This window comes from Schistocerca nitens, chromosome 6 (genome assembly GCF_023898315.1).
Source record: "Schistocerca nitens isolate TAMUIC-IGC-003100 chromosome 6, iqSchNite1.1, whole genome shotgun sequence".
Classification (NCBI taxonomy): Eukaryota; Metazoa; Arthropoda; class Insecta; order Orthoptera; family Acrididae; genus Schistocerca; species Schistocerca nitens.
In genome coordinates, this window is record NC_064619.1 from 390,336,856 (window position 1) to 390,361,797 (window position 24,942).

Consider the following 24,942-nt stretch of genomic DNA (forward strand, 5'->3'; position numbering starts at 1 on the left):
TCCAGGGTCTTATATTCCATTATCTTCCTTTCTTTCTGGAATATCCTACAGTCCGGCGAGCAGGGGGAATGGTGTTCTCCGCAGTTAACACAGATAGGAGGCAGGGCACATGGAGTATCAGGATGCGAAGGACGTCCACAACCCCGACATGTGATGCTGGAAGTACAGCGAGATGACGTGTCCGAACTTCCAGCATTTAAAACACCGCATCGGAGGAGGGATATATGGCTTCACATCACAACGGTAAACCATCACCTTAACCTTTTCGGGTAAGACATCACCCTCAAAGGCTAAGATGAAGGCACCAGTGGCTACCTGATTATCCCTCGGACCCCGATGGACGCGTCGGACGAAGTGAACACCTCGTCGTTCTAGGTTGGCGCGTAGTTCATTGTCGGACTGCAGAAGAAGATCCCTGTGGAATATAATACCCTGGACCATGTTTAAACTTTTATGGGGAGTGATGGTGACGGAAACATCACCCAACTTGTCACAAGTGAGCAACCTCCGTGACTGGGCAGAGGATGCTGTTTTGATGAGAACCGACCCAGCGCGCATTTTGGACAAGCCCTCCACCTCCCCGAACTTGTCCTCTAAATGCTCCACAAAAAACTGAGGCTTAGTTTGCATAAAAGATTCACCATCGACCCACGTACAGACAAGGTACCGGGGTGAATAATCTCCACTGCTGTCTTTAGCCATGCTCCCATGGAGTGGCCAGGGAGGGAAACGATCTTAGATTGAATTGCTTGCCGTTGAGGTTAGACCTCGATCACTTAGAGACAGCCGGTGGAGGCCCACCAGCGAGAGATGATGTACCACGCTTCATTGCGGGTCATCCGCCCTGATGCCACCCACTCCGACCAGGGGTCTCCCCACGGGTGCCACCCAGCCACAGCAAAGACCACCTGGCAGGATGGCCTTTGCTGGGAGTCCCGATGCCCCAGAGGGACAGGCATCTACTCCTCGGCATACATGGGGAGGTAGCAGCTCAGGCATCAGCAGTGCGATCCCTGTGTAGTCAGGGGGCTACCACCAAGAGGGTACACGACGACCCCACCACAACGGACTGGCTACCATGCTGGATGTCGGGTGTCGAATATCCATATGTGTCAGGAGGGCAAAGATGGAGGTTCATAATGGAGGGCATGTATGCTGACCGGAACACACAGCAGCTGATGTGGCTGGAAGCACGGTGTAAGGGCAACTCCATGACAATATTGGGTGTGCCAGATCTTAGGGCAAGATGGATATATAATACACCACGTAAGGTGTCCTTCCCCAAATGGTACGCACTAACAGAAAATATGGAAAGGTAGTGGTCAAACCCCTTAGGGGACCATCACATTAAGGCCAAAACGTTTGAGACTCCTTTTAGTCACCTCTTACGACAGGCAGGAATACCGCAGGCCTATTCTTACCCCCGAACCCGCAGGGGGTCCCGTCCTTTTTTCCCCCTAAGGTAAGTCTTTCTGCTCCCGGGATTGGAATGACTCCTTACCCTCTCCCTTAAAACCCGCATCCTTTCGTCTTTCCCTCTCCTTCCCTCTTTCCTGATGAGGCAACAGTTTGTTGCGAAAGCTTGAATTTTGTGTGTATGTTTGTGCGTCTCTCGACCTGCCAGCACTTCCATTTGGTAAGTCACATCATCTTTGTTTTTAGATATATTTTTCCTACGTGGAATGTTTCCCTCTATTATAATCTTTATATATACACACACACACAAAGATGATGTGACTTACCATATGAAAGCGCTGGCAGGTCGATAGACACACAAACAAACACAATCATACACACAAAATTCTAGCTTTCGCAACCAACGGTTGCTTCGTCAGGAAAGAGGGAAGGAGAGGGAAAGATGAAAGGATGTGGGTTTCAAGGGAGAGGGTAAGGAGTCATTCCAATCCCGGGAGCGGAATGACTTACCTTGGGGGAAAAAAGGATAGGTATACACTCGCACACACACACACACACACACACACACACACATCCATCCGCACATACACAGACACGAGCAGACATCTGTAAAGGCAAAGAGTTCGGGCAGAGATGTCAGTCGAGGCGGAAGTACAGAGGCAAAGATGTTGAAAGACAGGCGAGGTATGAGGGGCAGCAACTTGAAATTAGCGGAGGTTGAGGCCTGGCGGATAACGAGAGGAGAGGATATACTGAAGGGCAAGTTCCCATCTCCGGAGTTCTGACAGGTTGGTGTTAGTGGGAAGTACCCAGATAACCCGGACGGTGTAACACTGTGCCAAGATGTGCTGGCCGTGCACCAAGGCATGTTTAGCCACAGGGTGGTGATCCTCATTACCAACAAACACTGTCTGCCTGTGTCCATTCATGCGAGTGGACAGTTTGTTGCTGGTCATTCCCACATAGAAAGCTTCACAGTGTAGGCAGGTCAGTTGGTAAATCACGTGGGTGCTTTCACACGTGGCTCTGCCTTTGATCGTGTACACCTTCCGGGTTACAGGACTGGAGTAGGTGGTGGTGGGAGGGTGCATGGGACAGGTTTTACAGCGGGGGCGGTTACAAAGGTAGGAGCCAGAGCGTAGGGAAAGTGGTTTGGGGATTTCATAGGGATGAACTAACAGGTTACGAAGGTTAGGTGGACAGCGGAAAGACACTCTTGGTGGAGTGTGGAGGATTTAATGAAGGATGGATCTCATTTCAGGGCAGGATTTGAGGAAGTCGTATCCCTGCTGGAGAGCCACATTCAGAGTCTGATCCAGTCCCGGAAAGTATCCTGTCACAAATGGGGCACTTTTGTGGTTCTTCTGTGGGAGGTTCTGGGTTTGAGGGGATGAGGAAGTGGCTCTGGTTATTTGCTTCTGCACCAGGTCGGGAGGGTAGTTGCGGGATGCTAAAGCTGTTTTCAGGTTGTTAGTGTAATGGTTCAGGGATTCAGGACTGGAGCAGATTCGTTTGCCACGAAGACCTAGGCTGTAGGGAAGGGACCGTTTGATGTGGAATGGGTGGCAGCTGTCATAATGGAGGTACTGTTGCTTGTTGGTGGGTTTGATATGGACGGACGTGTGAAGCTGGCCATTGGACAGATGGAGGTCAACGTCAAGGAAAGTGGCATGGGATTTGGAGTAGGACCAGGTGAATCTGATGGAACCAAAGGAATTGAGGTTGGCGAGGAAATTCTGGAGTTCTTCTTCACTGTGAGTCCAGATCATGAAGATGTCATCAATAAATCTGTACCAAACTTTGGGTGTGCAGGCCTGGATAACCAAGAAGGCTTCCTCTAAGCGACCCATGAACAGGTTGGCATATGAGGGGGGGCCACCCTGGTACCCATGTACTGTCCTACACTCGTACTCTCTGCTGGAAGTATCACTTTGCCACAAAGAAAAATGATCCTAATCCTACTCCTAATGTTCCAACTCCCCAAGACACTATCCAATTTGAACCCTGCCTGGAACAGTTCCGTCCTCCGTCACAGCTGGACCCACCTCCTCTTCCTCAAAATCACCCTCTCCAAACCTTCCAGGAATTTCTTACTTCCAGCCTTGCCTATCAATCCTTCTTAAAAAACGTTAATCCTACTCCCAACATCACCACTGCTGATGCCCAAGCTATCCGTGATCTGAAGGCTGACCGATCCATCGTCATTCTTCCGGCGGACAAGGGTTCCACGACCGTGGTACTAGATCGTCGGGAGTATGTGGCTGAGGGACTGCGTCAGCTTTCAGACAACACCACATACAAAGTTTACCAAGGTAATCCCATTCCTGATGTCCACGCGGAGCTTCAAGGAATCCTCAGAACCTTAGGCCCCCTACAAAACCTTTCACCTGACTCCATCAACCTCCTGACCCCACCTACACCCCGCACCCCTACCTTCTACCTTCTTCCCAAAATTCATAAACCCAACCATCCCGGCCGCCCCATTGCAGATGGTTACCAAGCCCCCACAGAGCGTATCTCTGCCTACGTAGATCAACACCTTCAACCCATTACATGCAGTCTCCCATCCTTCATCAAAGACACCAACCACTTTCTTGAACGCCTGGAATCCTTACCCAATCTTTTACCCCCGGAAACCATACTTGTAACCATTGATGCCACTTCCTTATACACAAATATTCCGCACGTCCAGGGCCTCACTGCGATGGAGCACTTCCTTTCACGCCGATCACCTGCCACCCTACCAAAAACCTCTTTCCTCATTACCTTAGCCAGCTTCATCCTGACCCACAATTTCTTCACTTTTGAAGGCCAGACATACCAACAATTAAAGGGAACAGCCATGGCTACCAGGGTGGCCCCTTTGTACGCCAACCTATTCATGGGTCGCTTAGAGGAAGTCTTCTTGGTTACCCAGGCGTACAAACCCAAAGTTTGGTACAGATTTATTGATGACATCTTCATGATCTGGACTCACAGTGAAGAAGAACTCCAGAATTTCCTCTCCAACGTCAACGCCTTTGGTAACATCAGATTCACCTGGTCCTACTCCAAATCCCATGCCACTTTCCTTGACATGACCTCCATCTGGCCAATGGCCAGCTTCACACGTCCGTCCACATCAAACCCACCAACAAGCAACAGTACCTCCATTATGACAGCTGCCACCCATTCCACAGCGAACGGTCCCTTCCCTACAGCCTAGGTCTTCGTGGCAAATGAATCTGCACCAGTCCTGAATCACTGAACCATTACACCAACAACCTGAAAACAGCTTTAGCATCCCGCAACTATCCTCCCGAGCTGGTACAGAAGCAAATAACCAGAGCCACTTCCTCATCCCCTCAAACCCAGAACCTCCCACAGAAGAACCACAAAAGTGCCCCATTTGTGACAGGATACTTTCCGGGACTGGATCAGACTCTGAATGTGGCTCTCCAGCAGGGATACGACTTCCTCAAATCCTACCCTGAAATGAGATCCATCCTTCATTAAATCCTCCCCACTCCACCAAGAGTGTCTTTCCGCCGTCCATCTAACCTTCGTAACCTGTTAGTTCATCCCTATGAAATCCCCAAACCACTTTCCCTACGCTCTGGCTCCTACCCTTGTAACTGCCCCCGCTGTAAAACCTGTCCCAAGCACCCTCCCACCACCACCTACTCCAGTCCTGTAACCCGGAAGGTGTACACGATCAAAGGCAGAGCCACGTGTGAAAGCACCCACGTGATCTACCAACTGACCTGCCTACACTGTGATGCATTCTATGTGGGAATGACCAGCAACAAACTGTCCATTCGCATGAATGGACACAGGCAGACAGTGTTTGTTGGTAATGAGGATCACCACCCTGTGGCTAAACATGCCTTGGTGCACGGCCAGCACATCTTGGCACAGTGTTACACCGTCCGGGTTATCTGGATACTTCCCACTAACACCAACCTGTCAGAACTCCGGAGATGGGAACTTGCCCTTCAGTATATCCTCTCCTCTCGTTATCCGCCAGGCCTCAACCCCCGCTAATTTCAAGTTGCCGCCGCTCGTACCTCACCTGTCTTTCAACATCTTTGCCTCTGTACTTCCGCCTTGACTGACAGCTCTGCCCGAACTCTTTGCCTTTACAAATGTCTGCTCGTGTCTGTGTATGTGCGGATGGATATGTGTGTGTGTGTGTGTGTGTGTGTGTGTGTGTGTGTGTGTGTGTGTGTGTGTGTGTGTGCGCGCACGAGTGTATACCTGTCCTTTTTGCCCCCAAGGTAAATCTTTCCGCTCCCGGGATTGGAATGACTCCTTACCCTCTCCCTTAAAACCCACATCCTTTCATCTTTCCCTCTCCTTCCCTCTTTCCTGATGAAGCAACCGTTGGTTGCGAAAGCTAGAATTTTGGGTGTATGTTTGTGTGTCTGTCGACCTGCCAGCACTTTCATTTGGTAAATAAATAAATAAATAAATAAAGGTGGTATCTGTTCTTTCAGACATGTCTAAAAAATCCGATATATAGTTAACATAAGTACAGTTAAGGTTCACCGGCCATTTGCCACACACATTCCCCAAATTCTTACGGGAATTGGTAAAGCCGCGAGTAATGAGTGTAATGGGCGGGGCAGGGGGCACTATGAATATAGTGCGGGACAAAAAGTTAGGAATATGGGTCTCATGGGAGGCATGCGACAGGTAAGTCCCTGCAGTCGCACTATCCTCTATGTCCTCGGTGGCTCAGATGGATAGAGCGTCTGCCAAGTAAGCAGAAGATCCTGAGTTTGAGTCCCTGTCGTGGCACACATTTTCAACTGTCAATGTTGATGTATATCAATGCCTGTATGCAGTTAAGGGTATTCATTTCATTGTACTGATTTAATTGTAAATTCATTCTAATAAGCTGCACGGTCACCGATGTTATCTGTTCTTTCGGACATGTCTGAAAGAACAGACACCATCTTCATACATACCATTCAGAAAATATGGAGAACCAGCATTTGAAGCTGACTGATGAAAGATTCTGCTCTTGTCAAAATACATCACGCGTAAGGACCACAGAGATAAGACACAAGAGATTAGGGCTCATACAGAGGCCTACAGACAGTTGTTTCTTTCCCTAGCTCTATTTGCGAGTGGAACAGGAGGGGGAATGACTAGTGGTACAGGGTATCCTCCGCCACCCACCTTACCCTGCAGAGTATCAATGTAGATGTAGAATTGTTACAAAGCATAAAATATATAGAGAAAAAAAAGGAAAGACAGAAAAAAAGAAAACAGAATCGGTACCACTTGAGAATGGCAACTGCCAAATTACTGGTTTGAGACTAAATCAGGGGTTTTTTTTTTTTGTTTTTATTTTAATAATCTTTTTTGTTCATTCGAATACCTATGTCATTCAAATATAAAATTCATCAAATATATGCTACTTAAGATCTAACTGTAATTTTTATCAAAAATTCACATATTTTTTATTTCTCATTGCAAAGCACACAAAAATCCAGTTTTAACTGCAAATGTAACTCCTTAATCACTGATGTTTATAAAAGATTGTTTAAATTAGAAGTTTATTTTCATCTTCATGTATTTTACTCTTCACAGAAATGCTCACTGAATGCTCTTTGCTTAAAAATTTACCTAAGCTGGGAATTGAACTTGTGCCTCCCTCATGCCATGCGAGGATTCTACATTCCTGTACAGAAGCATGCGACCTGTAAAAAAACCCAACCAACCCTGCTTCAGGGTATTAAAGACACTCAGAAAACTGCAAAGTCAATTTTCTCAAGAATTTTTGAAATGTGAATTTGACTGCTTCTGTGGACTGACATTTGATCGTGGGGTCTCCTCTTAAGTATGATTTTGTGAGCAAGAGTTACAGGCAGTGACTGATTTTGCGCAACTGTATGAACTTCAATTTTGTTTAAGGTTATTTGAGACAGCTGTGAGCTGCAATTATTTTCTGCATTTTATGTTCATATTCATGTGTAACGGACTTGTTGCATAATTTTTTTTTTTAATTTGCATTATTTCCTCGCAGTCGTTATTTAGAATAAAAGAACTGTAGTTTCCATCACAACTGATAGTGGGGAATTACACTTTCTTACTGAGTATTTTCTGTTTTTTTTTTTTTTTTTTTTTTTTTTTTTTTTTTTTTTTTTTTTTTTTTTTTTTTTTGTGCAGTTAAATGAACTTTGCTTGCACATTTTCTGTACTCTATGTGACGCTTGCAGTGCTACCTCACCACCTGCTACCTACCCACCTACCTACATACCTACCTACATACATACATTAATTATTGTTTAATTGTTTTCCCTTTGAATGTGTAACCTGTGTGAGGACACCATTCTCATATGCAAAAATTTTGGTTAAAGAACATTTATTTTGTTTAAACTGTAACTGTCTAGTTCCGTAATCTCATTAGTTCTATGGGATTTATCCAGCCACTTTTTCTTATTTACATATATTTTGCTTAAAATGGTGAAGGATTAATTCTGGGTTTAATGTATGGGCTTCTAGCAATGGTGCATGACCAACCCCTCATATATTACAATGAGTCAAGCCAATGAATTAGGTACACTGATAGCAGCTAATTAACTGTCAATGACTCATAATGGGAATGAATGATTTATTAGAAGGATCATTCCCGGCTGCGTGATTCAGAAAAACTGGTGTTTGTGGAAATAATCCAGATGGCATGGGCTGTGAATCATTTGCTGCAGTCAAGCACACAGTGTTGCATTGCACAATCAACATGTCCTGTCCAAGCATTTCACACTCCATCAAAGGCACAGCTATGTTTGTAAGCAGAAAAGCGGTTTGCCAGCAGAAAAGTGGTTTGCCAACTTAATTGCAGCTACTGGGCGTAATTGTATGTGTGTGCATGACCACTAATAAGCTGTCTATCCACCTGAATGGTCACCGCTCAACTATCACTAAGACAGCTGGACCTCTCACTTGCTGAGCATGTAGAGCAACATGGGATGCTTGATTTTAACAACTGCTTCAGAGCCTGTACTATCTGGATTCTTCCCATCAACATGACTTCCTAATTATGCAGGTGGGCACTCTTCCCGCATCATTTCCTTTGTTCCTGTAACCCCTCTGGCCTTAAACATTGGTTATCCCTGTCCTCCACTTTCCTCTATCACCTTCCCTGCTCTCATTCCAGCATCACACTTGACTTCTACGTTTGCAGTGCACCTGCACAGTTCTTTCACCTTCTCTCCTCTCCTCTCCCTTTTTTCTTCTCAGCAGAGCCTCCTGATCCTCCACCTAGCAGCCCATCGTCCTGTTTCCTTCATATCCCTGCACAATTCCACAGACAGCACTACAGTATCTTTTTCCACCTCTGCACTGCTGTCCTTCCGTTCTCACATCACACTACTTCTCTAACCCTACTACCCACCCCAGCTGAGATCACTAGTAACCTTAGTCTGGCTTCAGTGTTCAAAGATGACAGTGGTCGTGTGTGTGTGTGTGTGTGTGTGTGTGTGTGTGTGTGTGTGTGTGTGTGTGTGTATATATATTGTTATTGCCAAAGACACTTTCGAGTTTTGTTTACTTAGGTCTTGGGATCCCCCACTATACGTCTGTAAAGCACTTCCACTATTTGTTTGCTTCAAATACTTTCAGCCTATTTCTTCAGTTTGCTGTTTCTTTAATTGCCATTGTGTTACATAAAAATATTAATTTTATTATCCACATCTTAACACTGTATTTGCTCTGAGCCACTTTAATTTTGAAATAGTTGTTCTAGAAGTTCTTGATATGCGTAATGCTAATTTCTCTTCCCTTTTATAAATAAACTGTATTATTTTCTAGGCCCATACTTTGTGCCGACTCCTATCATAAATTTACACTAATACTTGGTTGTTTTACCACTATGTCTTCCACTTTCTGATGCTTGCTCCAGTTTCTAATGGAGCCAATATCCTTCTACATATGCCAATGAAACTACTCCAAATGAAACACTCCCAGACTCTTTCTCAAATATTAAGACAGTCTCCAAGCCCATAAAAACAATATTTTTGTCACTGAATTTGCTCTAATTGCAGCCTGTAATAGAAACTTATTCATTTTATGTACTAAATAATTTACAGATAAAAAAATGTACTCAACAAGTGGCAGCAGAACACACACGTAAATGAAAGTTAAAATTTGGTAAGATTTTGGAGCCTGTGGCACCTTCTTCAGACAGAAGGGTTGAAAGGGAAGGAAAAAGGGTGAAGGAAAAGGACTCGACAAGTCTACAAAAAGGGGTAGATTTCGGGAAAGTCACCCGGAACCGCAGGTCAAAGGAGACTTACCGTACAGCATAAGAAGGAAAGACTGATAGTGGTGACTGCATCAGACGAGTTTTGAAAACCTGATAACTTATAGGTGGAAGACAAGATAATATGCAAGACAGAGATTACTGCTTAAACATCATGTATGAGTTGGTAAGTATGAAAAGCTAAGTGCATTGTGCATAAGAGAGGTGGGAGGGGGTGTTGAAAAATACATGGGTAAGACAATGAAAGACGTAGGAAACTAAAACACAGTGAAGAAAAGAGTAGTTACTGTGAAGAAATGCCGAGACAGGACAAATTAACTAAAATAAGGACAGGTGGGTGGCGAGAACCAAGGACATGTTGTAGCACTAGTTCCAGCCTACAGAGTTCTGAGGAACTGGTGTCTGGGGGAAGGATCCAGAGGGTGCATGTGATGAAACAGGCACTGAGATCACAAATGTCATGTTGTAGAGCTTGCTCTGCAACAGAATATTGTGTTGCCAGTATACACCCTCTGCCTATGCTCATTCATCGTATTGGTGGTAGTCATGCCGATGTAAAAGGCTGAGCAGTGTTTACATAACAGCTGGTATATGATGTGTCATTTCACAGGTGGCTCTCCCTTTGATAGTACATGTTTTGTTAGTTACAGGGCTGGTATAAGTGGTGGTAGGAGGATGCATGGGGCAAGTCACTCAGTGGGGATGGTCCATAGGGTAGGGAGATGGATGCAGGGGCAGCATAGGGTGTGACAAGAATATTGCAGAGATTGGGAGAGTAACAAAACGCTATTCTAGGTGTGGTGGGTAAAATCTCAGACGGAATGGATCTCTCTCCAGGGCATGGTTTTAGGAAGTCATAGACTTATGAAGTAGCTGATTAATACATTCCAGACCAGGATAATACTGAATCGCCAGTGGTGTGCTCCGAAGTTGTTTCTTGGAGGGATCAGCAATACCAAGATTGGATGTGATGGCCCAGCAAATCATCTTTTGAACTGGACTGGAGGACTAATTACATCCAGTGAAGGCTGAAGTGAGAATGGTGGTGCATTGCTGTAAATAGTTTGCATCCGAACAAATATGTTTGCCCTGAATGCCAAGGCAGTACAGAATGGAACGTTTGACATGGAAAGGATGCTGACTGTAAAAATGTAAGTAGTGTTGTCTGTTAGTAGGTTTAATGTGGACAGAAGAGTGTACGTGGCCTTCAGTGAGTTATTAAGAGATTTCATGAATTTTAACAGGTCAGCCTCACCATGAGTCCATATGGTAAAGATGTCATCAATGTATCTAAACCAAACCAAGGGCTGAAGACTTGTGGATCCCAGGAAAGCCCCCTCCAAGTGATCCGTGAAAAGGATGGCAGAGGAATGAATTAATTGTTGGAAGTATAAAATCCTGGTCTGGAATGTATTAATCAGCAACAAGGTCATAACTTCCTAAAATCATGCCCTGAAATGAAAGCCATTCTGAGATTTTACCCACCACACTTGGAACAGGTTTACGTCGCCCTCGCAATCTCTGCAATATTCTTGTCAGACCCTATGCTCCTTCTGCACCCATCTCCCTACCCTTTGGCTCCTACCCCTGTGACGGTCTCTTCTGCAAGTGTTACCCTATGCACTCTCCTACTACCGCCTATACCAGCCCTGTAACTGGAAAAACATATACTATCTAAGGTAGAGTCACCTGTGAAACAACACGTGATATACAACCTGTTATAAAACTATTCAGCCTTTTACATCAGCATGACTACCACCAAATTATCAATTAGGGTGAAGGAGCACAAGCAGAGGGTGTATATGGGCAACACGCAATATCCTGTTGCAGAGCATGCTCTACAACATGACAATCATTATTTCAATGCCTGTTTCATCACATGCGCCATCTGGGTTCTTCCCCCAGACACCAGTTTCTCAGAACTCCGCACGTGGGAACTAGCACTACAACATGTCCTTGGTTCTCACCACCCATCTGGCCTTAATTTAATTTAATTTCTTCTGTCTCAGCATTTCTTCACAGTAACTACTCTTTTATTCACTCCATTTTAGTTTTCTATATCTTTCATTCTCTTACTCATGTATTTTTCACTGCTCCTCTCCCAACTCTTATGTACAATGCACTTAGCTTTTCACTCTTATTAACTCAAGCATGATGATTAAGTAGTAATCCCTGTCTTGCATATTACCCTGTCTTCCAGCTTTAAGCTCACAGGTTTTTAATTCTCGTGTGATGCAGTCCCCAGTCAGTCAGTCTTTCCTTCTTATCCCGTCCTGTGTCTCCCTTGGCTTGTGGTTCTGGGTGATTTTTCTGAAATCTCCTCCTTTTCCTAAACCTGTCCAATCCTTTTCCTTCATCCTTCTTCTTTTCCTTTCAACCTGTCTACCTGAAAAAGGAACCACAGCCTCCAAAAGCTCCCTCAATTATAACTTTCTTTTATGCAAGTGTTCTGCCGCCACTTGGTGAGTAGATTTTTTATCAACCCAATTAAATTATTTTGCCAAAAATTGATTGTTTTTGTTATCATTTATGTACTGACAGACGTTGCCCATCACATCTGTGAGTCCCCTCCATCTGATCGTACTGAGTCCCAGAAGTGCTACTTCTCATGATGTTTGATCACAATTTTACTCTGATACCAACATGTTGTAAGGGGCATGATACATAGTCTAATTTATGATGGATGAAATAACTAAAGTGTCCAAACTGGCCAATTGATAGGGTGATTATTAGTCAAGACACCAAAAACAGAAAACACGATCTCCTACAAGTAACCCGTTAATATCTTCATGATTAATATTACCAATATAGGGATGCCGTCAGCACAAAAATGAATTAGACACCATATTACTATGCACTAATCATAGAATAAAGATCCCACTCCACTAATAAATGCCAATGAAAATGTTTCTACAACATTACTTAAGGAAGAACTAAACCTTAGTCCCAGTAACATAGAAAAAAAATATATTACTCAGGTGAAGCACATGATATGAGTACTTAACTGTTAAAGATGATTGTATTTTGATTAAAAAAATTAAATATTTCCAGATGGTAATAAATCCAAAATAAAATGCATTAAACTTACAATGAAGTCCTTTTAACATGCAATGCAGCATGCAGGCACCAGCAAGATTCATGCAGTGAACATAAAAAGAAGATTATATGAATGTAAAATTTAGTTTCCAGTATGTCACACGTTACTTTGTATTAATTAATAGCAAATTTTATTCTATAATAAATGTTAATAAAAATGATCAAAAATGTCAATAAAACACTAATTTATTATACACTGTGACACCATAAGTTCACCATTGAGTAAGGTAAAATTACACACATTGCTTACAATATTAATTTAATGAAGCACCTCTGTTCAACTAGCCATGCACCACACTATTATAAAATACCATAAATTTCAACAAAAACATATTAACTTCTCCTTCATGTTATTCAGTCATTTTCTCTCTGCCTTTTCTGCTCCAAATAACATATATACTTAATGTGACATTCCCCAATGGAAATATACACACTATGTACGAGGGCAATCTCAAAAGTAAGGTCTCCTATTTTTTTTTTATAAGTACATAGACCTGTTTATTTCTACAATGGTTTACATTAGTTTACAGCTTGAACATTTAGCTATTTTTTGACATGATCACCATTTCTGTCGATGTATTTTTGTAGACGCTGTGGCAGTTTTAGTATGCCCATGTCATACCAGCTCGCCACCATGCTGTTTAGAAAGTTATGAACCTCTTCTTTCACCTCATCGTCGAAGCTTAATCGCTTTCCGGTCAAATGTTCTTTTAACCTAGGAAACAGGTGATAGTCACTGGGCGCCAAGTCAGGACTATAGGGTGGGTGGGCAATTATGTTCCACTGAAACTGTTGCAGGAGCGAGCGTTGTCATGGAGAATGTGTATACCCTTGCTCAACATTCCTCTTCTCCGGTTCTGAATTGCCAGTTTGAGTTTTTTCAGAGTCTCACAGTACCTGTCAGCATCAATTGTGGTCCCAGCAATTCAGCTCTGACAACAAGGTGAAAGAAGAGGTTCATAACTTTCTGAACAGCATGGTGGAAAGCTGGTATGACATGGGCATACAAAAACTGCCACAGCATCTACAAAAATGCATCGGCAGAAATGGTGATTATGTCGAAAAATAGCTAAATGTTCAAGCTGTAAACTGATGTAAACCATTGTAGAAATAAACAGGTCTATGTAATTATAAAAAAACAGGAGACCTTACTTTTGTGATTACCCTCGTACAACCTCATTCACAATTAATCAGTATACTACCAACAATAAATGTCATTTACAACATGGATTTGACCAAGAGGAAAATTCATATATGGCATAGAATGTACAAATGAAAACCAGAAATCTAAATGAACAACGCAGGAAAAGATAGACTGCTACTTACCGTACAGTTAAGTTGCAAACACACACAATTAAAAGACACTTACATAAAGCTTTTGGCCACAGCTTTCATCAGCAAAAGACAAACACACACATTTCATACATATAAGCATGCAAACCACTTCTACACAAGACTACTGACTCCAGCACCTTGGAGCTGGCAGCCATGTGCAAGAGGTGAGCTTACTGATGTGTACAAATGGTGTGTGTTTCTCTTTTGGTAATGAAGCTTTACGTAAGTGTCTTTTAATTGTGCCTGCCTACACCTTAACATGTCTTCTTTTTGGTAAGTAGTAATATGTTTTCCTACATTGTTGATATTCATACTTGCAGAAACCTAAATGATTTATCCCTAAAATAACAGATGGGAGACGAAGATACTGCGCGCGCGCAACCACCCACCCACCCACCCACCCACCCACACACACACACACACACACACACACACACACACACACACACACACAAAGCAGCAGTAGCATTTTCACATCATTACAGCCCTCACGGTATTCATTATCAAAACCAATATAAATTATTTGATTACAAAACAGAATATGTATTTGAAGGGAGTTGTGATATTTATTATTAATGTTAATCACCTTACTATCGTTCACTTAGAAAGCTGGATTGCTAATAAACGTAGCTAAGAGAGGGAAGAAGACAAGGAAAAAATGAATAACCCTACAACATAACCCTAGATCTATGTCGATATGAAGTAATTATATTACTACAGAAACTAATTAAAATGGCATGCATTTGATACATTTTTGTCCTAGGAGGTGTCTACAAGTATGACAAAAAGCCATGTTAGTATTAGTGACTCATAATTTTCCTCCTACTGTTGCACATTCAAACAGGTAAGCTAATTACATCACTTTACTGATGAAATACTGAGAACAAAAATATCATCGTAAGTGGAATCAGACAAGAGCACATGCTTTTGGAATCATATTGCTTCACCTGGAAAAATATAAGTAAAGGTTGAAGCAAACAAAACACAGTAGATATTTATTAGTCTGTCAGCCAGGACCCCAGTTCAAATGGGTCACAACATGACAGGATAAGACGGCAATTATTTTTTTCCTCCATCAATATTTATAGCTATTTTTATATTGCCATCTACAGTTCCACTATGTTCACCGTGTGCATTACAGGAAAGTTACTTGTGATTATTATTAGCTACTTTTCTCTGTTTAAGTAAATGATAAAAAAAGCAACTGCCCTTCTCTTTTGGAGTGTTGTTAGAATGTCTTTGTATATGAGTTGCTGCTGAGTCCTTTCTCTTACTGACAAGGCTTTCTGATAACTGATTCTCAATAACATTAACAGTTCAACATTTCTAATTTGTGTCAACAATATAGGGCGCCAAATTCATAATCTGGCTCATGGCTGACATGGCATGTTTGCCTGAATGCTGTTTAAATTCTCTGGAATGAATTACTTCTACTCGGTCAAGAAAGAAACACTGATTTAAAACTTGAATGCTTTGCTGTATTTTATCCCTCTGTGTTTCATCTCAAACTTACACAGTGAACATTAAAATTACTACTACCACTTCCAGCTCACTATTTACAGCAACACTAACTTTTTACCCATAGCTTCACCCACATATGTATGTGTCACATATATTGTATACATATGTCTGATTCTCTGCTATTTTACACCATTCAACACCAACCTGGCTCTTAAAAATATCTGAGATATTCAGCCATGTGGCATGATCTTAGGTCCTGAAACACACTGACAAAATTATTGGCTCACTGCAGAGCTCATTTCGTGACCTGGTCAGCACTGAACAGCACAAATAAAGAGACAATTTGCTATTCATACTTTTTAAAGTATTCCAAGTCAATTAAATACAGTAAAGAAACACAAACAGGTAATTTTAGAAAATTTTTACATATCAACCCCTTCTCATCCCCACCCCCTTCCCCAGGAGTAGAAGAGCAATCTTACTTCTGCAGTACTTTTATAAAAAAAATTAGTCATGTTGTAAGTAGGCTGTTTATGTGTCTGTATGTTGGCACCGCGACAGATTGCGTTAATAACTCTGACAGTATTGTGGGCACTCTGTAAGAGACTCTGTAGCTCGTCACACTAGCAGTTGTATGTGAATGGCCAGCAGTGATGGAAGTTGGGAGTGAGTAGTCAGGAGTGATGGAGGTTAGAGGTTAATAATTAGCAGTGTTGGAGGTCTGCAGAATTAGTGCTAGCGGACGATCTGGACGTGACAGACTTGGAGTCTGAATATTATTCATGACTATATAATTTTTGGAACTGGATGTCCCAGATGGTTATATATTTTTTTGAACTGGATGTCACATTATTAAGGTAAAAATACATTGCTTGCTTTGCAACAAAACCTTTCCTTTGCTAACCACATGCCCATCAGTAGTTAGAGCCTTCAATAGTTAGAATCTTTTATTTAGTTGGCAGTATTGGTGCTTGCAGCATTGCTGTAGTTTGGGTAATGATTTTTGTGAGGTAGGTGACTTATGAAATATATAGGTTATTTTTAGGATTTCTTCTTATTCAGGATCATTCTTTTGAGTTAATTTTAAAGCAGTCAGATCATTTACCATTGTATACTGCCAGTAATTAATGAATAGGAAAAGTTCGAGTTCTGTTTCTCAGGGTAAATTCTGTAGGTCAGTGTTGATATGATAAAGACAAGCAAAGTGACAGTACATTCAGTTTCACTCAGCAGTTTAAGCAGGTTCACTTTCATTCAATTTCACTCAGCAGTTTCAGAACTAAATTAAAAAGTTTCACCTTCTCAGTTATTTAAATTTAAGTAAAAACTTAAGAAAGAAGTTTCACCTATGCCAATTGATCTTGAACTTCCTGTATTTCTCTTTTGTGTTGCGTATTAATTTGTTTCTGATTTTGTTTAAATTTCCTCATTCCTTTGTGTTCCTCTGTATCAGTAAAGGCTACTGGTCTTGTATCATTCAGATCATCATCTACATTCGTAGATAAATTAGTTAGCTGATCCGAAGGTTCGACTACTTTTTCCGATAATGTGCAGATTTCCTCCGTGTGTTTTTCTGAATCAAGTTTTAGTGTGTCTATTTGTGTTGTAATCGTATCTACTGTGGCCTGTAAGTTTTCCTGACTTTTTACAAGTTGCATGGCTGTATCGGTAGATGCAACTGAGTCAATTTTAGCCTGTAAGTTGTCGTAACTTTCGTGAAAAATAATCTGCGGTCCTTTTATGTCAGCTTCATGATTCTGTAATGTGTCTTCATGTTGCAAAAAGATGGGCTGAAAATGCTCACAAATTTGCGTTTTTACATCTTCAGAAACTTTTTGATGTTTCGATTTGATTTCGGATGTCTCAGCAGTTAAATCTTCACGTGTTAGTTCTAGTGGTTGTTCAGTTGTGTTAAATTTTTGAAGCTCTTGGTTCATTTGATTAACTTTTTGAAGTAATAGCAATAACAATGCATGAGTGACAAACATGTCCCAACGTGCTTTTCGGCAATGCGTCCACACCGGCAATAGTTATATATTGAAAAAAAGAAAGTGTGTCTTGAGCAAATTCAGAAACGGGTAATAACACAAAACCTAAATCTATGGACTACTCATTCCCAACTTCCATCACTGCTGGCTATTCACCTCCAACTGCTAGTGCAACCAGCCACAGAGTCTCTTACAGAGGGCCCACAGCGCTGTCAGAGTTATTAATGCAATCTATCGCACTGCCAACATACAGACACATAAACAGCCTACTTACAATGTATATCCCTAGGTTGGATAAAATTGCTCTGGGCATCCCTGAGTTATGCTTTTATATCATCCCTTTTCCTCCTGACCCCTCATGCCCCCCTCAGCCGTATGGGTGCTAGGGGCATATTACTATCACAGTATTACTTTTCCTGATGACAAATGAAAAGTGTGCCAACTCTGGTAGAACTGCTTCAGCTATTGCAAAGATGAGTTGATATGTCACTACCTTGGCACCTCATCTAACTCTTCCCACTACATACACACATACCTAGGAGTGAAACGCCCACCAGGACTGTTACCAATGAGACTAGTGGTTCCAAAAACTATGGATTCCATACTAATATTGGTCATTATCAAATACTTTGTGTGTCATGACTTCTTACACCCACACCCATTCCTAGATGTAAAGTGGGGTGTATTACTCACACAGTATTTTTAATTAAATAATGTAAATAATGAGTCACGTAGACTAAAATTTTATTGAAATTTCTTTGCTCCAGACATTCCTGAATTATGCTTCTCTGTCACTCCATTTTCACCCACAACCACCACCCCTATGGAATGTAGATTGTTCTTACTCATGCAGTGCTTCTTTCCACACAGAAAACAATGTCTGTACCAGGTCTTTGTTGAAATCGATCCAGTCAGTTCTCTGACGGAAGCGAAGTAATGCCAGTAATTAATTTGAAAGAAAATTCTTATAGAAGATGGCACCAAGCTTAGTGGTACACTCCAAAAGCGTAATAAGGCAAAGAAGAAACACGAATGAATGAACAATAATATCATTGAATTCAATGACACAAGCAATTTGCCATCTAAAACTTGGATGCTTATGTTTAAAAAACTATGTAGAAGACACGAGCTACTTTTGAAGTAGTGCACTTTCACTAGTTTCTCCACAATGTTATAAATATCCCTCAAGGTTACCCTTCTCGATGGGATCTACAGAACACAATGATGAATGAACGCTACTTGGATCCTGATCAATCAAGAACGGATGGTCTGATTTCTTTAACAAGACATCCCTCCAAAACCTTATGACTTTCAGGAATCTCCTGAGGAAAGTAGTTGAGGCAGCAAGATTCAGTGACCAAGCATGCTAAAGATGTGCTTCAAATAAGAAATAAAACATTTGAAAGCTCGCCTGGTGGCCTGCAGTCGAGTCAGCATATGTTGATCCCTGACAGCAGCTGGGTGCAGCACCCATCTACTTCAACCAATCACGTAAGGTGATTTTGTAACTCTCTCTATGGCTGTGTCTCAATGTTCACACACCTCCATACACAGCGCTTCACAGCTGAAAGCTGTGCTCCTACAGGGTGTATACATGGACAAAGAAAAAAAATTCCCGCATTTTTCCCGGATTTTCCGGTAAAAAATACACGTTCTCCCGGGTGAAAATACACTTTTTCCGTGTAAGTGACAGTATATTCTTCCTCAGCACTGTAAAACTCATCAATCCTTTGAATGTTTATGGTTTTATATACCAACGTAGAATTTCCCGGCACTTCAGAAAACTACATTCCTGGAAGGGGGGGTGGGGGGGGGGGGGGGTGGGAGCATGTACACGAAGGTATAAATTTGAATTCCACCAAACACTGCATGTCACTTTCCGAAATATTGAAATTGAGATTGTGATGCGCTTTTGTAAGCCAGTCACAGCTCTGTCACTTGATATTGCCCGCTGATGACAGCATGGAACACGTCATGTAGTCAGCCAATAGCAAGATCACTCTTAACTAGCGCGAACACACAATTATGGTTTAAATTAAGATACATCACACAAATGTGCCAGTAACTCTTAATACCGACGTTAATGTCTGACCTGCACTCGAAATTCTTCTAAATTGTCATCCTCAAAGAGTTGATTTTTATTAATTTTAATAATGAACAGTTTCAGTTGCACCGTCTACCTAAATTTTACCTAGCTTTCAGTCGGGATAACCCAAACTTCTTCAGAATCTAAATACTAATACAGTAAATTCTAGGCAAACGGTGCAACTGAGGCTGTTCATTATTAAAATTAAAATTCATATTTATACAGTTGCTGACAGGGCAGCGAAATGTTGAAGATATTTAAGTTGATTTTTAAATGAGAGTCAAACACTTTGTGATTTAAAAAATTCATCGTACATTCTCGCACACAGTTCATCTTGCGCAAAAGGAAATTTGCTTTGACTGTAACGCTTTTCAAACCACCATTCGCAATATTTTCCTGAGACCTGTTAGAGATAGGTTCATTTCAGCAGTTGCAAGAGGGTGCCAGTTAACAGGCGTCACCGCGCTTGCGCAGCTACGATGATGCAGGTAGCCCTTACGTTCGTACGTGTGAAACATTAAAAGATCTTATATTATGTCATAAAAGAAACAAGACATCAGGGGATACTTCAAGAGCATAGGAATTTCGTGAACCACACTAAAATGAATAATTCGGCTTAAAGTGCACGTTCGTATGTCCATATTTGGATGTAAATTTCTTGGAGTACCAGTGCTGTATTATGTCATGTTTGGTTCTTTATTATGTTATAATGCCATACATGCACTTGCACTGCAGTGAACAGTTGAAACCAACCAAGAGTGTGAAATTAAACACTTCGTTTCAAATAAATTGATTGCCTCAGCAGAAAACATTACTAAAAGTCAAATCTTTTAAACAAACCGACAAAAATAACTTCATTGTTCTGCAAGGTGATTAATGCTTGACTGTCAGAAAAGAGGAAATAAAATCTGAAAGTAATAACATATTTTTGCCTTCCGTTACTAAGCGAATGTATTTTAATTCATTTGATAGCTCCCGGCCACAAAAATCCGTTTCATCATCATTTAACGTGAGAGCAATAAACGAAGACGAAACAACAAAATCACTGAACTTAAACACGGGTCATGTGGAGACGACCCTCCACCCCACCACAACTCTGACAGCTCTGTGCTTCAGCTCCAGATTTACTACATTTCCGAACCGGGGCAATATTAGATAGTGGCGCCCAGCCACACTTCGGTAACCAGAAGCGGGAGACGGTACTACGCATACGCGACTACACTGCGCATGCGCAAGAGTCCGCCCGCAACTCCTCAAATGACTCTAAACAGTTGTCAAATCACGCTCATTGGAGGCAATTTGTTGTTATGAAGCATTGCACAGTCTTCCTAAGCCTTCGAGACACCGTGCTGTTGGTAGACGCTTGTATGAGTACTGTGTTTTGTTGTTGTTTACAGCGTATTTCCTTTGCAACTAAAGTTTTATTTTGGTTTTTTTTTCTCTTGTTCATGTTTTGTTGCAGCAGTATTATTCTGCAGTAGCGGGATACAGTAATATCCTTTGTTAGAGTATTGGCTCCTACCAGTCAAAAATCACAAAAATTTAACTGAAAACCAAAACAATGAAAACATCCCGGAATTCTAAACAATTCCCAGGTTTTTCCCGGTTTTCTCCCTGATGAAAAAATTCCCAGGTTTTTTCCCGGATCTCCCGGTTGTCCTGGGTCGTATACGCCCTGTCCTAGCTGTGAGGGATCCTCTTATGTAGACTCAATTAAAGAAAAATATTTTATTGACTGCTGTTTCAGAATACTGAAGACAACCACAAAATATTTAACTAGCACAATTCACATCTTCATTTTCAAATGGCAATAATGTTGTATGTGGTCTGGACCATCACTCGACACATTAAAAGTACAGGCCAAAGCCAAGTCATTACATGTGTGGTTCAACAAAATGTTCCAAGATATTCACATACCGTTCTGAATTCAAACTGTTTTACCTTTTTTATGTTTTTTAGGGAATTTGAAATTCCAAAAACACAGGACTCCACACAAAACTATCAATAAGCCAGAGTGCAACAGTACCTCATGCAGTTTTCTTTTGTTTACAGATACTGAATGCTATATGTCCACTTTGTTGACTAAACTTCGTCTGCCTGGAAGAAATTCTTCAGGATGCCCACCCATTAGAATATAGAGTATGACTAAACAGAAAGCCACAATTACTGTCTTGATTATTTTCAATATTTTTCAAAGTTGCAGCTTTTAAGGGTGAAATTTGAAAAACTGGTTTGGCTTAAAGTTTTCTGTTCCAACCTAAAATGTAAGAATATTTGCACACCGAGTATTGAGGGCAATGGCAAACTTTGTGCATGTATACTGATTAACATGATTATGTTTCATGTTATTAATCAATGCTTTCTTTTTCAATTTCTGGGGGCAAAACAGTATTTCCCCATTATTGTTTCATAGTAACAGGGCATAGAGAAAACATAACACTTCATTAAGACACACATCGCTGTGGCCGAATTGTAACTGAAGTGGTACGATGGTGCAAACAGCATGGAATTACTGCACCTGTGACATGTGAAAATTAAAAATTTCTTGTTTGGATGGGACCATCACATATAAATAAACTGTTTTTACATTGAAATAGCTTAAAATAGAGCTAATTTGGCTAAGAATTTCTTAACCAGAGAAGCTATAAAAGGATTTTTTATCATTTCAATGAAGTTTTTTTTTTTTTTTTTGCAGTAGGGTCCACAGCCACAACAAACAGTCTAATCATACAAACTGTAATTATAACATAGGCCGTTAAAATTAAAATGTTGAGAAAGATGGCACACAAAAAAAAATTTACTTACTGTGAGTACACAATATACTGCGAAGAATATATGATTACATTTGTAGGAGATTTTGGGGTAAATATGATGCAACATTTACTACAACGAGTTGTCACTGCTGGCAGAACACTGCCTATAGTCTGTCTGGAAAAAAAGTAAAACACAGTTTGGATGATGGGTAAAAGTGCAACAATCCATGCAACTTTAACTCTGTGCCAGAGTTAATCGATTATAGTGGCTGGTAAGCGGTGGCCTGCATATCTCTCAGCAACCTGTGACCAGACATTCTGGACTGAGAGATCTGGAATAGGTGTTGCCCAGGACAACAGCTGAGAAACCCCCGTTTCAAGGTAGGTCAGGGCAGCACGCGCAATATAAGGTCTGGCATTATCTTGTTAAAAGATACCATCATTGAGACTTCAAAGATAAGGCACACACTCTGGCTTTATCATTTCAAAAATGTAATAGCTAATGCTGTCTGAATCATAAGTGATCATGTTGTGTACTCAGTGGCATCCTATTACATCACATCATGTGTTGGACCCATATGATGATGACTAATGCATTGTGGCAACAGTCATTCTACTCTGAACATCAGCAGAGTGATACCTGCAGTTTGGTGACCTGCAATTTGATGCTGTATGTTGAACTCTGATTACTCTGAAAAATGACTTGTTGCTACTCCTGCGTCCAGTGTCATTGTTAGGTGAACCATCTTTGGCATGCTTCTCTCAGTTGCCATGTGGAAGGAAGGCACAACAGAGATTGCTGTACAAACAGTCCTTAATGCTCCAGCAGTTGTAGAGTGTGACAAGACTGCACAGTCCTGTACGTCTAAATGAAAAATCTTACCCTTTTATTAACTACAGAGTAAAAGATAGATTACAACTTACTGTAAAGATGACACGTTAAGTTGCAGACAGGCACAATTAAAGGACATTTACACATAAGCTTTTGGCCACAGCTTTGGTTGGAAAAAGAGAAAAAGATACACAGACAATTCTTTCACACAACCAAGCACACCTCACGCATACGTGACTGCCAACTCCGGCATCTCAAGCCAGAAAACAACTATCATGTGGGATGGAAGCAGCAATCTGGAGGGGACGGGACAGGGGTAGGGATAGCAGTTTATGGGTGGGGGAAGAGAGAAGTACCATCTGGTGGAATCTGCAGGGACTAGAATGCCAATAGGCACAGTATCAGGCATCTGTGGGCAGCGAGGTGGGGAAAACACAGCAAACGAGGAAAGGAGTGCAGAAAGAAGGGCGGGTGCATTGGCAGAGGGTGGGAGACAAGAATGGGGAGGTGATGATAAAACAGATGTGGGAGGAAACTGTTAGGTGGAGGGTGTTGGGAGAGAATGCTAGGTTGAGGCTGGGATAATTACAGGAGTGGAGAATGTGTTGTGAGGATAACTCCCATCCACGAAGTTCAGAAAAGCTGGTGGTGGAGAGGAGAATCCAAAGAACTCTTGCAATTAGCCTAGCCTCAACCTATGGTAACATACCATCCCCACACCCTCCAACTAACAGTTTCTGCCCCTCTGTCCTGTCATCTCCTTCCATTCAAGTCTTCTATCCTCCTTGTTTGCCACCCTCTGACAACGCATCTGCCCATCTTTCCCCACTCCTCTCCTTTTCTGCAATGTTGTTCCCACGTCCCTGCTCCACAACCTCCCGATGCTGCACCTGTTGGCATTCTAGTCCCTCCACACTCCACAAGACAGCACTTCCCTCTTCCCACACCAATACACTGCTATCCCTTCCCCTTCCCCATCCCATCCAGACTGCTGCTTCCACCCTACATGATAAATGCATTCTGGCCTGAGCTGCTGGAGTTGGCAGTCATATGTGCATGAGGTGTGCTTGCTTGTGTCAATGAATGCTGTGTGTTTTCTTTTCCCGATGAAGGCTGTGGCTGAAACCTTATGTGTAGTCTTTAAACTGTGCCTGTCTGCAAATTAGTGTGTCATCTTTATGGTAAGTAGCAATCCTATCTTTTGCTACATTGTTGATATTCCTACTCGGAGTTTCCATTGTTGATACTATCCTCTTCTTACTCACTTCTTGCAATGAGGTGGGTCTGTTGAGCTCCTGTATGTCAGAGTATCCCCTCCCGTACCCACTGATTCCATGCTTGCATGACGGTCATGGGATCTCAACCAAGGGGAACAGCAGTATTGCAGAATGATGAAGTGCAGTCTCAATAGGACATGATACTGCCATTGTCAAATTCGCACAAATGCTGGCGAACATTTCTGGTTCTTACATGAGGCATAACACAGTCTTTTCACAAATAACTTAAAGTCAAATGAAGTTTCTGAATGAGAAATATGCTGTGAGATCTTACATTATATACATAATGCAGATGGCATTACTCCTACCTACTTCTTGCAGTTGCACTGAAATGCTAAGCATTAGCATATGCAAGCAAATGTAGTACACTTCAAGGCAAGTTGATGTTTATTGCATGTCATTTCATGGTGTTTTAATTTTAATAGTCAGCAGAGAAGACAAAATATATTT

At 41.7% G+C, this 24,942-nt stretch overlaps 1 protein-coding gene across 2 annotated transcripts in view; it reads right to left on the reverse strand.

Annotated features, from left to right (window-relative positions):
- LOC126263142 (trafficking protein particle complex subunit 13) overlaps positions 1 to 24,942 on the reverse strand; it is a 255,521-nt gene that overhangs the window by 99,150 nt on the left and 131,429 nt on the right. The gene's annotated exons all lie outside the window — the stretch shown is intronic.